We start from the raw sequence: 16,452 nt of genomic DNA, 5'->3' as shown, positions 1-16,452 counted from the left end.
CCTTATTGCTTTATTCAAGTGATATTTAGTCATGGGTATAGATAGCATTTATTAGCCTAGGCAGGCAATCGTTCATTTAGCATTGTGCACATTATTATCCCATGACGAATACTTCACTTTTAACATATAGGTGACTATACAATAACTTATTGTGAAGTGCTCATTCTTATTATAGGCAGACATTTTTTTGAAGCCTTCACATAGATTGAATTTCATTAATTTGTATATAATGTATCACCTTACTATGTTTTGAAAATCAATTATTAACGTTTTGGCCGCTGCTTAGTGTTCATTCCATGGCAAAATGGCCCCTATTTTCAATTGAATTCAGCACCTTTTCTATTATTTTCATTGTAATGTTTTAATATTTTTTTAAATTACTATATTATTAAAATTATCTATTTTTAGTACCAAAAAATGTTTGGGATCATTATTGAATTATGGTTACCAATACAGTGATTTAACCCCTTTACCCCCAAGGGTGCTTTGCACGTTAATGACCGGGCCAATTTTTTACAATTCTGACCACTGTCCCTTTATGAGGTTATAACTCTGGAACGCTTCAACGGATCCCGATGATTCTGACATTTTTTTCTCGTGACATATTGTACTTCTTGATAGTGGTAAAATTTCTTTGATATTACCTGCGTTTATTTGTGAAAAAAAAACTGAACTTTGGCGAAAATTTTAAAAATTTCACAATTTTCCAACTTTAGAATTTTTATGCAATTAAATCACAGAGATATGTCACACAAAATACTTAATAAGTAACATTTCCCATATGTCTACTTTACATCAGCACAATTTTGGAACAACATTTTTTTTTGTCAGGGAGTTATAAGGGTTAAAAGTGGACCAGCAATTTCTCATTTTTACAACACCATTTTTTTTTTAGGGACCACATCTCATTTGAAGTCATTTTGAGGGGCCTATATGATAAAAAATACCCGAGTATGACACCATTCTAAAAACTGCACCCCTCAAGGTGCTCAAAACCACATTCAAGAAGTTTATTAACCCTACAGGTGTTTCACAGGAATTTTTGGAATGTTTAAATAAAAATGAACATTTAACTTTTTTTCACAAAAAATTTACTTCAGCTCCAATTTGTTTTATTTTACCAAGAGTAACAGGAGAAAATGGACCCCAAAAGTTGTTGCACAATTTGTCCTGAGTACGCCGATACCCCATATGTGGGGGTAAACCACTGTTTGGGCGCATGGTAGAGCTCGGAAGGGAAGGAGTGCCATTTGACTTTTCAATGCAAAATTGACAGGAATTGAGATGGGATGCCACGTTGCGTTTGGAGAGCCCCTGATGTGCCTAAACATTGAAACCCCCCACAAGTGACACCATTTTGGAAAGTAGACCCCCTAAGGAATTTATCTAGATGTGTGGTGAGCACTTTGACCCATTAAGTGATTCACAGAAGTTTATAATGCAGAGCCGTAAAAATAAAAAAATCATATTTTTTCACAAAAATGATCTTTTCGCCTCCAACATTTTTATTTTCCCAAGGGTAAGAGAAGAAATTGGACCCCAAAAGTTGTTGTCCAATTTGTCCTGAGTACGTTGATACCCCATATGTGGGGGTAAACCACTGTTTGGGCGCATGGGAGAGCTCAGAAGGGAAGGAGCGCCGTTTGACTTTTCAATGCAAAATTGACAGGAATTGAGATGGGACGACATGTTGCGTTTGGAGAGCCCCTGATGTACCGTTTGAGCAAATGGCAAAGCTCGGAAGGGAAGGAGCGTCATTTGGAATGCAGACTTAGATGGATTGGTCTGCAGGCATCACATTGCGTTTGCAGAGCCCCTAATGTACCTAAACAGTAGAAACCCCCCCCAAGTGACCTCATATTGGAAACTAGACCCCCCAAGGAACTTATCTAGATGTGTTTTGAGAACTTTGAACCCCCAAGTGTTTCACTACAGTTTATAATGCAGAGCCGTAAAAATAAAAAATCCTTTTTTTTCCACAAAAATTATTTTTTAGCCCCCAGTTTTGCATTTTCCCAAGTGTAACAGGAGAAATTGGACCCCAAAAGTTGTTGTCCAATGTGGAACCCCCCAATTATAACTGAAACCCTAATCCAAACACATCCCTAACCCTAATCCAAACGGTAATCCTAACCACACCCCTAACCCTAATCCCAACCCTATTCCCAACCCTAAATGTAATCCAAACCCTAACACTAACTTTAGCCCCAACCCTAACTGTAGCCCCAACCCTAGCCCTAACCCTAAACCTAACCCAAATGGGAAAATGGAAATAAATATTTTTTTTATTTTTCCCTAACTAAGGGGGTGATGAAGGGCGGTTTGATTTACTATTTATAGCGGGTTTTTTAGCGGATTTTTATGATTGGCAGCCGTCACACAGTGAAAGACGCTTTTTATTGCAAAAAATATTTTTTGGCGTTACCACATTTTGAGAGCTATAATTCTTCCATATTTTGGTCCACAGAGTCATGTGAAGTCTCGTTTTTTGCGGGACGAGTTGATGTTTTTATTGGTAACATTTTCGGGCACGTGACATTTTTTGATCGCTTTTTATTCCGATTTTTGTGAGGCAGGATGACCAAAAACCAGCTATTCATGAATTTCTTTGGGGGGAGGTGTTTATACCGTTCCGCATTTGGTAAAATGGATAAAGCAGTTTTATTCTTCGGGTCAGTACGATTACAGCGATACCTCATTTATATCATTTTTTATGTTTTGGCGCTTTTATACGATAAAAACTATTTTATAGAAAAAATAATTATTTTTGCATCGCTTTATTCTGAGGACTATAACTTTTTTATTTTTTCTTTGATGACACTGTATGGCAGCTCGTTTTTTGCGGGACAAGATGACGTTTTCAGCGGCACCATGGTTATTTATATCCGTCTTTTTGATCGCGTGTTATTCCACTTTTTGTTTGGTGGTATGATAATAAAGCGTTGTTTTTTGCCTGTTTTTTTCTCTTTCTTTTTTTTACGGTGTTCACTGAAGGGGTTAACTAGTGGGACAGTTTTATAGGTCGGGTCGTTACGGACGCGGCGAAACTAAATATATGTACTTTTATAGTTTTTTTTATTTAAAGAAATGTATTTATAGGAACAATATATATATATATATTTCTTTTTTTTTTTGGGGGGGGGGGGATTTTTTTAAAATTTTTTTTACACGTGAATATTTTTTTTTACACTATAACATTGACCCCGGGGGGGCATCATGTTATAGTGTAAGATCGCTGATCTGACACTTTGCTGTGCACTGTGTCAGATCAGCGATCTGAGGTGCACAGCTCCAGGCTTACAGGTGCCTGCTCTGAGCAGGTGCTGTGAAGCCACCTCCCTGCAGGACCCGGATGCAGCGGCCATTTTGGATCCGGGCCTGCTGCAGGGAGGAGGTAAGAGACCCTCGGAGCAACGCGATCACATTGCGTTGCTCTGGGGGTCTCAGGGAAGCACGCAGGGGAGCCCTCTCCCTGCGCGATGCTTCCCTATACCGCCGGAACACTGCAATCATGTTTGATCGCAGTGTGCCGGGGATTAATGTGCCGGGGGTGGTCCGTGACCGCTCCTGGCACATAGTGCCGGATGTCAGCTGCGATAGTCAGCTAACACCCGGCCGCGCTCCCCCCATGAGCGCGGCCGATCGCATATGACGTACTATCCCGTCGGTGGTCATACGGGCCCACCCCACCTCGACGGGATAGTATGTCTAATGTCAGAAAGGGGTTAATGTTCTTTACATGAACTGATGCCAAACCCTCAAACAAAATAGTGAAGTTCCAGGTTGGAAGGTAGCAAAACATAAAAAATGACAAGGAGGTGAATACTTTTGCAAGCCACTGTAATCATTCAGGAAGGTATAATTCTACAATTAAAGGGGTTAACAAAAAACGGTGGCATACTCACCTTCCAGAATCCCCATAGATCCATTGTTGCTTGCTTTTAAAGGTCTGTTCCAGCTCAGAAGTGATATCTACTCTATTTAGAAATGAGAGCAGAGTACCACTGAAGCTTGTTTTTTATTTCAAGCGCATACATGCCCACCCATTCTTTCTCCTATAATTGGACAACCACTTTGATCTCATAAAGACACTTCATTTTTCCCATATAAAATAAAGAATTCTGATCCTTAATTCCCGCACTGGCAGCACTGGAACAGAGCAGGTACAGGAAGTGAATAGAATTTTTTTTTTAATTTTACAGACTACAGCATTTAAGAAGTGGTTGTTGAAGAAGAGGACAACTCCTTAAAGGGAACCCCAAAATCTAAGATGAGCTAAGCCCACCGGCATCAGGGGCTTATCTACAGCATTCTGTAATGCTGTAGATAAGCCCCCCGATGTATCCTGAAAGAGAAAAAGAGGTTAGATTATACTCACCCAGGGGCGGTCCCGGTACGATGGGCGTCGCGGTTTGGGTCCTCCCATCTTCATCAGATGATGTCCTCCTCTTATCTTCAGGCTGCGGCTCCAGCGCAGATGTACTTTGTCTTCCCTGTTGAGGGCAGAGCAAAGTACTGCAGTGCACAGGCTCCAGGAAAGGTCAGAGAGGCCCAGCACCTGCGCACTGCAGTACTTTGATCTGCCCTCAACAGGACAGACAAAGTACGCCTGCACCAGAGAAGCAGTATGAAGACAAGAAGAGGACATCATCGTAAGAAGATGGGAGGCCCCGGACCGGACCACGACGCCCATCGGATCGGACCGCCCGCCCAGGTGAGTATAATCTAACCTCTTTTTCTCATCTTTCAGGATACATCGGGGGCTTATCTACGGCATTACCGAATGCTGTAGATAAGCCCCTGATGCCGGTGGGCTTAGCTCATCTTCGATTTTGGGGGTGACAGGTTCCCTTTAAAGGGAACCTGTCAGTAAGACTGTGCACAGTAACCTACAGTGTCAAGTCAGCACCGTTAGGGTATGTGCACACGTAGGTTGGATCTCTGCGGATTTTTCCACACCTGTTTTTGAAAATCCGCAGGTAAACCGCACTGCGGATTACCTGCGGATTTACCGCTGTTTTTGTGCAGATTCCACTTGCGGATTCCTATTATGGAGCAGGTGTAAACAGCTGCGGAATCCGCACAAAGAATTGACATGCTGCGGAATGTAAACCGCGGTGTTTCTGCGCGTTTTTTTTCTGCAGCATGTGCACTGCGGATTTTGTTTTCCATAGGTTTACATTGTACTGTACAACGCATGGAAAACAGCTGCAGATCCGCACCGTGTGCACATAGCCTTATACTGATTAAGATTATTATTATTTATTGTTATAGCGCCATTTATTCCATGGCGCTTTACAAGTGAGGAGGGGTATACATAATAAAAACAAGTACAATAATCTTGAACAATACAAGTCATAACTGGTACAGTAGGAGAGAGGACCCTCCCCGCGAAGGCTCACAATCTACAAGATGATACCTTTGTTGATGAAATCGGTCTTGTGGTTGTTGTTTAATCTTTATTTTTGGGTTTGGGTTAATGATATGCCCGTGCTCCAGGGCGGCCTGCTGGAGAAGGGGTCTTCATGTGGTGCTCTGATTAGGTATTCATTATGCAGACTGCTGACCGGTCACTGATCCCTCACTGACCTGCCCTCTGGTTTGCATGAATGCCTGTACATACTGAAGAAAAAAAAAATTCCTTCTGCAGGCAGGTGCTGGCCATGGCTCCTGCGCTGCAGCATAATTGCATGTTTAGTGTCCTATTAATAACTATTCTTGAAGTCATTGAGCAAGTACAAAAAAAATTAAAAATCAATTTGAAAATGGCGCCTGCGCAGTAGCAGCTATCAGAGATGGGACCTATACACAGTTTCTGCCTGCAGAAGGTTTTTTCTTTTCTTCAGTATGTACAGGTATTCATTATGTAAACCAGAGGGCAGGTCAGTGAGGAATCAGTGACCGGTCATAAGACATCAGTATGAATACCTAATCAGAGCACCACATGAAGACCCACACACACCGCCCCGGAGCGCGGGCATATCATTAACTTAAAACTGAAAATAAAGAAAAAACAACAACCACAAGACGGATTTCATCAACCACAAGGTATCACTGTAAGCAGTATAACGGCGCTGACCTGACACTGTAAGTTACTGTGCACAATCCTGCTGACAGGTTCCCTTTACACCATTTCACACCGTGGCATGGCCAATTTCCTTTTTTTCATCTGTTTTTTCCTTTAATTTCCTTTCTCATGATGCTGTTTACCAATCACATTAATTTACTCTTTATTTTGATAGATCGGATTTTTACAAATGCAACAATACCAAATGTGTATTTTTACTTGTTTTTTGTTTTATATGTAATGGGGCAAAAGGAGGGTGATTTAAATTTGTGTCTATTTTTTTTTTTCATATTAAGATTTTTTTTTTTCACTTTTTACTGTATTTGTAAGTGAAGCTGCGATTATTTGATCGCTTGGGCTATGTATGAAGCAGCACTGCTATGTACAGAGGAAATCCCGATCTATGAACGCCAGCTACAGGTTGGCTTTCACAGGAGAAATGTCATGACAAGCACAGGTCTTCAGCAGACCCTCGGCTGTCATAGCAACCCATCGGTGCTATGTGTCTCTGTGAGCGCGTGTCACCTAATGGGTTAACAGCCGCGGCACATGAAGCATCATTTTTCACTTTTGCGCCCTTCTTTTATCCAACACTTCTGCTCTGCCTAGAGTAATACATTTTTTACTTTCTGGTGACATATCCATATAATGAGCTTATTTTTTATGTGGGACAAGTTGTTGTTTTGGCTTAAACCATTCATTTCACCATATAATGTGCCGAAAACAAGAAACAAAATTCAAAATGAAGTGGAATTGAAAACACAGAATTTGTACTGTTGTTTTTAGTGTTTTTGTTTTTACAAGGTCCACACTGTAGCAAAATGACCTGGTGATTTTATTCTGTATGGTTATAGAGATACCAAATTCATATATTTTGGGTTTTACTACCTACATTAGTTACAGTCCTGGCCAAAAGTGTTGGTACCCTTGAAATTGTCCCAGAAAAATTAAGTATTTCTCTCAGAAAATGATTGCATTTACTCATGTTTATTTCATTTGTTTGTATAGAAACAACGCAAAAAAACACGCAAAAAAAAGCTAATTGGACATCATTTCACACAAAACAAAAAAATGGGCTGGACAAAATTGTTGGCACCCTCAACTTAATATTTGGTTGCAAACCCTTTGGAATAAATACCTGCAATCAATCATTTCCCATCAACAAGCTTCTTACACCTCTCAACTGGAATTTTGGACCACTCTTCCTTTGTAAACTGCTCCAGGTCTCTCATTTCATGGGTTCCTTTTCTCAGAGGCAATTTTAAGATCTCTCCACAGGTGTTCAGTGGGATTTAGATCCGGACTAATTGCTGGCCACTTCAGAACTCACTAGCGCTTTGTTTCCATCCATTTCTGGATGCATATTGAAGTATGTTTGGGGTCATTGTCCTGCTGAACCCCATGACCTAGGACGCAAACCCAGTTTTCTGACATTGGGCACTACATTGTGACCCAAAATCCCTTGGGAATCTTCAGATTCCATGATGCCTTGCACACAGTCAAGACACCCAGTGTCAGAGGCAGCAAAACAACCCCAAAACATCTTTGAACCTCCACCATATTTGACTTTAGGTCCTGAGTTCCTTTCTTTGTAGGTCTCATTCTATTTTCAGCAAACAATATAATGACGTGCGTTAATAATCTGTCTCATCTGTCTACAAGCCACTTTCACTGAAGGATTTTTGCTTACTCGCGTAGATTTTGGCAAAACATAATCTAGGTTTTTTAAGTCTCTTTGTGAGCAGTGGGGTCCTACTGAGTCTCCTGCCATAGCATTTTATTTCATTCAAATGTCAACGGATAGTTCCCGCTGACACTGATGTACCCTGAGCCTACAGGACAGCTTCAATTTCTTGATTGGGCTGCTTACCCACCATCGGTACTATCCGGTGTTGCAACCTTTCATCAGTTTTTCTCTGCTGTCCACATTCAGGGAGATTAGCTACAGAGCCATGGATTGTAAACTTCTTGATTATGTTGTGCACCGTGGGGTAAAGGAACATCAAGATCTCTGGAGATGGATTAGTAATCTTGAGAATGTTGATGTTTTTCAAAAAGGTTTGCTCCCAAGTCCTCTGACAGTTCTCTTTCTATTCTCCATGCTTAACCCCTTCAAGTCGCGGCCCTTTTTCGTTTTTGCGTTTTCGTTTTTCACTTCCCTCCTTCCCAGAGCCATAACTTTTTTATTTTTCCGTCAATATGGCCATGTGAGGGCTTCTTTTTTGCGGGACGAGTTGTACTTTTGAACGACACCATTGGTTTTACCATGTCTTTTACTAGAAAACGGGAAAAAAATTCCAAGTGCGGTGAAATTGCAAAGAACGTGCAATCCCACACTTGTTTTTTGTTTGGCTTTTTTCCTAGGTTCACTAAATGCTAAAACTAACCTGCCATTGTGATTCTCTCGGTCATTACGAGTTCATAGACACCTAACATGTCTAGGTTATTTTTTATCCAAGTGGTGAAAAAAAATGCAAAACTTTGCTTAAAAAAAAAAAAAAAGTGCCATTTTCTGATACCCGTAGCATCTCCATTTTTCGTGATCTAGGGTCGGGTGAGGGCTTATTTTTTGCGTGCCGAGCTGACGTTTTTAATAACATCCCTTTTGTGCAGATATGTTTTTTTGATCGCCCGTTATTGCATTTTAATGCAATGTCGCGGCGACCAAAAAAACGTAATTCTGGCGTTTCAAATTTTTTTGTGCTACGCTGTTTAGCGATCAGGTTAATGCTTTTTTTTATTGATAGATCGGGCTATTCTGAACGCGGCGATACCAAATACGTGTAGGTTTGATTTTTTTTTTTATTGTTTTATTTAGGGTGGGGCGAAAGGGGGGTGATTTAAACTTTTATATTTTTTCATATTTTTAAAAACATTTTTTTTTTACTTGTGCCATGCTTCAATAGCCTCCATGGGAGGCTAGAAGCTGGCACCACTCGATTGGCTCAGCTACATAGCAGCGATCATGAGATCGCTGCTATGTAGCTGAATTGCAGGTGTGCTGTGAGCGCCGACCACAGGGGGGCGCTCACAGCAGGCCGGCATTAGTAACCATAGAGGTCTCAAGGACCTCTATGGTTAACATCCTGATGCATCGCCGACCCCCGATCATGTGACAGGGGTCGGCGATGACGTCAATTCCGGCCGCCCGGCCGGAAGCGCCGGTTAAATGCCGCTGTCTGCGTTTGACAGCGGCATTTAACAGGTTAATAGCGGCGGGTGAATAGCGATTTCACCCGCCACTATTGCGCGCACATGTCAGCTGTACAAAACAGCTGACATGTCGCGACTTTGATGTGGGCTCACCGCCGGAGCCCACATCAAAGGGGGAGACACGACATGCGCAGTACATGTACGGCGCATGTCGTGAAAGGGTTAATGTGGCACACACAAAAACACAATGCAAAGATTGAGTCAACTTCTCCCCTTTTTATCAAGTGTGATTTTCATATTGCCCACACCTGTTACTTGCCACAGGTGAGTTTGAAAGAGCACTACATGCTTGAAACAAAGTTGTTTACCCACAATTTTGGAAAGGTGCCAACTTTGTCAGGTCCATTTTGGAGGTTTGTATGAAATGATGTCCAATTTCCCTTTTTTCTGTTTTTTCGTATTGTTCCAATACACACGAAGGAAATAAACATGTGTATAACAAAACATGAGTAATAGTAATAATTTTCTAGGAGAAATACTTCATTTTCTGGAACAATTTCAGGATGCCAACACTTTCGGCCATAACTGTATATGTATATGATTTATTTGATTTGATTCCATTTTTGGGGAGCAGAATTAAGCAAATAATAGTAGTGAATCTGTCATTTTGATTTTTTAGTCATTCTTATTAGGATAAATATTTTTAGATTTTATTTATTTGAATAATTATGCATCTAGTGAAACTGAATATATATGCTTTTACATTTTACCTTTGTTGATGGAGCAATGTCCAAATGCAGCAGTTACTCTGCCTACTGAATAAGGCCCCCCCCACACATCAGTATATCACCGGTACCAGAAAAAAACAGTATCAGTGTGCCATCAGTGCGTCATTTATTTTTTCAGTATGCTCAAGAAAAACTAATTACAAAGCTTCTACTATACTTTGCAATGTTAAACATGTACAGCACACAGACAGCTCTCAGATGACACACGGATGCCATCTCTCTGTTGTATGTGTTTTACACAGCCCCATAAACATGTCATGCGTGCCACTGGTAAAAAATATTACTAGTTTTTTTTTTATTACTGATCAGTATTGTAATTTTCGGCCACTATGTTGTGGCAATATTTGGTTTGGTCATAATGTGGTGGTATTTCTCCTTTGTATGTGGTATTATTCGGCCACTATGTGGTGGTAATATGTGGTCTGGTCATGGTGTGACAGTATTTGTCCCTTGTATGTGGTAGTACTCGGTCACTATGTTGCGGTAATATGTGATTTGGTATTATGTGGTCTGGTCATAAATATTCCTTGTATGTGGTATTATTCAGTCACTATGTGGTGGTAATACGTGGTCCGGCCATGGTGTGACAGTATTTGTTCCTTGTATGTGGTATTATTCAGTCGTCACTATACGGTGGTAAGCTGTGGCCCCACCATTATGTGCTGGAATTTGTTCCTTGTATGTGGTATTATTGGTCATTTTAAAAATGTATGTGACCCATTACCTGATGAAAGAAAATGTAATAAAAATATACTAAAGAGAGTATTGGATATTTGAAGAAATGTTTAATACGTTCGCGTAGGGCCCTGCTAAAGAGTCTACCTTGTCATGGTGGCAGCTTAAAAAAATGTATTGGCCAAAACAAAAGCTGATGGGAATTGTTAATGTGTGATTGGTGAGGACACTGCAGAAGTGGAGTTATTCCAAGAGTGGGCGGTGGGAATGTGGAGGGTTTGATGGGTGGAGGCGGAGCTGGGGTGGCGCCTGGGCAAAGTCTCAAGGGGGCCTGAAGTTGTTGCCACCACAGGGCCCTGAAATTCCTGGTGGCAGTCCTGGGCGGTGGCCATCTGTCTATGAATCAGGAACGTGTGACTCCAGCACATCACCTCATGACCACTAACGGGAACAATGCTGGACTTGATGAATCGGGACCCACACGGCAGCGTCACTATATGGCCGCAGTCACACTACTGTATAAGGCTACGTTCACATTTGCGTTGAGCGGCGCAGCGTCGGCGACGCAATGCATGCAAAACGCATGCACAACGCAGCGTTTTGTGACACATGTGTTCATTTTTTGCATGATTTTTTGCGCAGAAAAAACTGCATCATGCAGCGTCCTCTGCGCCCTGACAGTTGCGCCAAAATGACGCATGCGTCACAAAACGCAAGACAATTCATGTCCATGCGCCCCCCATGTTAAATATAGGGACGCATGCGTCGCCGCGGCTGCGCCGCACAATGCTAATGTGAACGTAGCCTAACACGGCGGCGTGCTATGTGATAAAATATCAGATAGTGCTCGGCCCAGTGTATACTATGGGCAGCTCACATGTGAGATGATGGTCTCATGCACAGTCAGCATGAGAGAACACTGGCAGCGAGACTCTGCTCACTCGCACCCTAGGCCGGGGTCACACTGGCGAGTCTCTCACCTCAATACCCAGCACTCGGGAGCGGAGTGTTCAGCTGCATACACATGGTCCGAGGGCCGGGTATTGATGCAGTCTATGGCTGCACTCGGATGGCATCCCAGTGCAGCAGAGGAGATGGAGGAATCACTTTCATGTCTCCTCTCCGGACACTCGGCTGGCTGCAGAGCTGGAGCGGAGAGTCATTAGCATCTGGTATCCGGTGCTATACTCTGTGATTCCAGCCCGGTCACACACTGGCGATACGCTGCAGAGCTGCTTCCTGAGGCCGTGCAGCTACCGCACAGAGCGCACCGCCGGCACAGGAGCGCCGCCGCTGGTCTTCCTACAGGCGGGGGGAGAAGCCGGCATTCCTCTTTCCACACGTGACTACAGAGCCGCCTTGGCTCTTCCCACCTCTTCAATCCGCCCAGCGTCTTGCGTCACTTAGGTGGGTGTGGCCAGTACACGCCATTTCTCACGTGACCTCCAGGCTGTACGCGCGACATACAGTGTTCCGTGTACATAGCGCGCACGCCGAGACACACCCACCTCTCCCTCTGATTGGCTATCCGCCCTCGCATCTGATTCGTACCGGCCAGCTGCCAATCAGAACTTCAGGCTAGCCATTCGTCGTGCTGAAAGAGAGGCGGGATACCAGCGACCAATAGAAAAGCCTGACTACAACCCTTCCTCTGTTAACCCCATGCTTGCCAGTCATGGCAGCTAAATAGCTGGCGCTCAGTGTACGGGAAACTCCTGCTGAGAGGAGCCAGGAGCAAAGCCCGGCCGTGTGCACAACCCCGACCCCCGATACACGAGACGCCCACTCCCATCTCCGCCCGACGCTGCGAACCATTGTGTCCAGCCGCAAAGTTCCCCCTCCCACCCGTACCGTCAGCCCCCTACTCACTCACAACTATGGGCAGGAGGCCAAACCAGCGGGGGGAGGGGAGGCGAGACACCACTAACGCGGGCAGCAATGAAGCGGTTAACAGAGTATACCCGGCGGCGCTATACCGCGTACACGGGCCGGCAGTGAGGAAGGATACGTGAAGGTCAGCGTGTCCCCTTTGTATTCTTGGAGCCGTGTGTGCAAAGACGAGTGCACAGCTGGTACACGCCTCTGCTGCCTGCTGATTGGTCAGGAGTGAGGGTGGGCGGGGCAGGCGGCGTGTACTGGGGCCTTCAGGGGAATTGTGAGCAGGAAGGTGACAGCGTATAATGAGCTTCTATGCAGAGAGGAGCGGCCAATCATCTCACTGCTCTCATCCGTGCTGAAATGGTGAAAGCTGCCATTTGATTGAACACTCAGTGCCGTGCACAAAGCCTGTTCTGTCTCTGTACGCACAGTGTGCTTCCAGTACTTGCTCTGGCTGGTCAGACGTTTCCCCTGCACCTATTCAGAACCTGGCAGAAGCCCCCTTCTCCCAGCAGCCAAACATACCACATCCAATACTTCGGGACCCCTCAGAAACTGAAGCCCTGACAACAGGCACAGTATGCTGCCATCTTCCAAGGCTTTTAGGTCAAAAAGTTACCTCACGAGAAGACCTATCACCAGGTCCTATATATGATATAAATATGAGGAACAAGTGACGGTGGTCCCCGTGCTCCATGCACTGGGGGCGTCAGTCCGGTGGTCTCTACCAGAGGCTATGCTACCCTCACAAGTGTGACTGTGCTTCCTAGGTGTCTCTGACTAGTCTGTCATCATCTTGGCCTCCGATGGTCCTAACAATGCGGCCATGCTAAGGGGAAGGCCGCACGTAGCCGGGTCTAATTACTTCTGGCTGATCAGTCGAGGGATGGGTAACTTTAGGGTACATGTACAATGAGGGGTTTTTGAAAAATATCGAGCTTTTCAGACCAAAATCCCTTCTCAAAACGCTGCTTTTCGGAAGGTTTTGACGTTTTCCGTTTCCTAAAGCAGTTTTGACGCACTTTGCAAGAGGTTTTTTTGACTAGACCGTGTCTAGTTTGGACCATTGTCTAGTTTGGACCATTTTCCATCCGGAAATGCTTCACAGAAGGGACGCGCACTTTCTTTTCTCCCACCAAATGTTTTCAAGGCCTGAAATGAAAAAATAAAAAAAACTACTACATATGAACTGCAAAGGTAATAACACTGAAATGAAGAAGCAGAGTAAAATGTTATTAGGTGACTTTTGTGGCACAAACCTCAAAAAACTTCTGCACCAGTTTTAAACAAAGTGTGACTCTTGGCCAAAATGAAAAATAGGACCCCAAATGCTAATATAGTTAACCCCTTAGTGACCGAGCCAATTTTGACCCTAATGACGGCCACATTTTACAATTCTGACCAGTGTCACTTTATGGGGTAATAACTCTGGAACGCTTCAAGAGATCCCAGTGATTCTGAGAATGTTTTTTTCGTGACATGTTGTACTTCATAATAGTAATACAATTTAATCAATGTGACTTGCAGTTATTTATGAAAAAAAACAGATATTTGGCAAAAAATGTGAAAATGTTGTAATTTTCAAACTTTCAATTTTTGTGCCCTTAAGTCATAGAGATATGTCACACAAAATAGTTAATAAATACCATTTCCCACTTGTCTACTTTACATCAGCACAATTTTGGAAACAGTTTTTTTTGTTAAAGGGAATCTGTCACCCCAAAAATCGTATATGAGATAAGGCCTCCGGCATCAGGGGCTTATCTACAGCATTCTGTAATGCATTCTGTAATGCTGTAGATAAGCCCCCTATGTAACCTGAAAGGTAAGAAAAACAGGTTAGATTATACTCACCCAGGGGCGGCATTGCGGTCTGGGTCCGGCGCCTCCCATCTTCATACGATGACTTCCTCTTCTTGTCTTCCTGCAGTGGCTCCGGCGCACTTTGTCTGCCCTGTTGAGGGCAGAGCAAAGTACTGCAGTGCGCAGGTGCCGGGTCTCTCTGACCTTTCCCAGTGCCCTCAACAGGGCAGACAAGAAGAGGACGTCAGCGTATGAAGATGGGAGAAGCCGGACTGGACCGCGACTCCCATCGGACCCGAACAAAACCGGGACCGCCCCTGGGTGAGTATAATATAACCTGTTTTTCTTACCTTTCAGGTTACATCGGGGGATTATCTACAGCATTACAGATTGCTGTAGATAAGCCCCTGATGCCAGTGGCCTTATCTGATATACGATTTTTAGGGTGACAGATTCCCTTTAACCCCTTAAGCCCCGAGGGTGGTTTGCACGTTAATGACCAGGCCAATTTTTACAATTCTGACCACTGTCCCTTTATGACGTTATAACTCTGGAACGCTTCAACGGATCCCGGTGATTCTGACATTGTTTTCTCGTGACATATTGTACTTCATGATAGTGGTAAAATTTCTTTGATATTACCTGCGTTTATTTGTGAAAAAAACGGAAATTTGGTGAAAATTTTGAAAATTTTGCAATTTTCAAACTTTTAATTTTTATGCCCTTAAATCACAGAGATATGTCACACAAAATACTTAATAAGTAACATTTCCCACATGTTTACTTTACATCAGCACAATTTTGGAAACAATATTTTTTTTGTTAGGGAGTTATAAGGGTTAAAAGTTGAGCAGCAATTTCTCATTTTTACAACACCATTTGTTTAGGGACCACATCACATTTGATGTCATTTTGAGGGGTCTATATGATAGAAAATAACCAAATGTGACACCATTCTAAAAACTGCACTCCTCAAGGTGCTCAAAACTACATTCAAGAAGTTTATTAATCCTTCTGGTGCTTCACAGGAATTTTTGGAATGTTTAAAAAAAAATGAAAATTTATTTTTTTTCACAAAAAATTTACTTCAGCTCCAATTTGTTATATTTTACCAAGGGTAACAGGAGAAAATGGACCCCAAAAGTTGTTGTACAATTTGTCCTGAGTACGCTGATACCCCATATGTGGAGGTAAACCACTGTTTGGGCGCATGGCAGAGCTCAGAATGGAAGGAGCGCCATTTGACTTTTCAATGCAAAATTGGCTGGAATTGAGATGGGACGCCATGTTGCTTTTGGAGACCCACTAATGTGCCTAAACATTGAAACCCCCCACAAGAAACACCAATTTTTTGGAAAGTAGACCCTCTAAGGAACTTATCTAGATGTGTGGTGAGCACTTTGACCCAAAAAATGCTTCACAGAAGTTTATAATGTAGAGCCGTAAAATAAAAAATAATATTTTTTCACAAAAATTAACTTTTCGCCCCCAATTTTTTATTTTTCTAAGGGTGCTAGAAGAAATTGTACCCCAAAAGTTTTTGTGCAATTTGTCCTGAGTATACTGATACCCCATATGTGGGGGTAAACCACTGTTTGGGTGCATGGCAGAGCTCGGAAGGGAAGGAGCGCCATTTGGAATGCAGACTTAGATGGATTGGTCTGCAGGCGTCACATTGCATTTCCAGAGCCCCTGATGTACCTAAACAGTAGAAACCCCCCATAAGTGACCCCATATTGGAACCTAGACCCCCCAAGGAACTTATCTAGATGTGTTGTGAGAACTTTGAACCCCCAAGTATTTCACTACAGTTTATAACGCAGAGCCGTGAAAATAAAAAATAATTTTTTTTCTAGAAAAATGGTTTTTTAGCCCCCCAAATTTTTATTTTCCCAAGATTAACAAGAGAAATTGGACCCCAGAAGTTGTTGTCCAATTTGTCCTGAGTACGCTGATACCCCATTTGTTGGGGTAAACCTCTGTTTGGGCACGCGGGAGAACTCGGAAGGGAAGGAGCACTGTTTTACTTTTTCAACGCAGAATTGGCTGGAATTGAGATCGGATGCCATGTCGCATTTGGAGAGCCTC

General features: G+C 43.1%; 1 protein-coding gene across 1 annotated transcript in view; it reads right to left on the bottom strand.

The window, feature by feature from the left end:
• Positions 1-12,816, bottom strand: part of C1H14orf93 (chromosome 1 C14orf93 homolog) — a 37,161-nt gene extending 24,345 nt beyond the window's left edge. The window contains exon 1 of the mRNA XM_077299060.1: positions 12,692-12,816. The gene's annotated coding sequence lies outside the window, so the exon portion shown is untranslated. The remainder of the gene's footprint in view (positions 1-12,691) is intronic.
• Positions 12,817-16,452: the final 3,636 nt, after the last annotated feature.

This window comes from Ranitomeya variabilis, chromosome 1 (assembly GCF_051348905.1).
Source record: "Ranitomeya variabilis isolate aRanVar5 chromosome 1, aRanVar5.hap1, whole genome shotgun sequence".
Taxonomy (NCBI): Eukaryota; Metazoa; Chordata; class Amphibia; order Anura; family Dendrobatidae; genus Ranitomeya; species Ranitomeya variabilis.
This window is presented reverse-complemented; position numbering and strand designations above follow the sequence as displayed.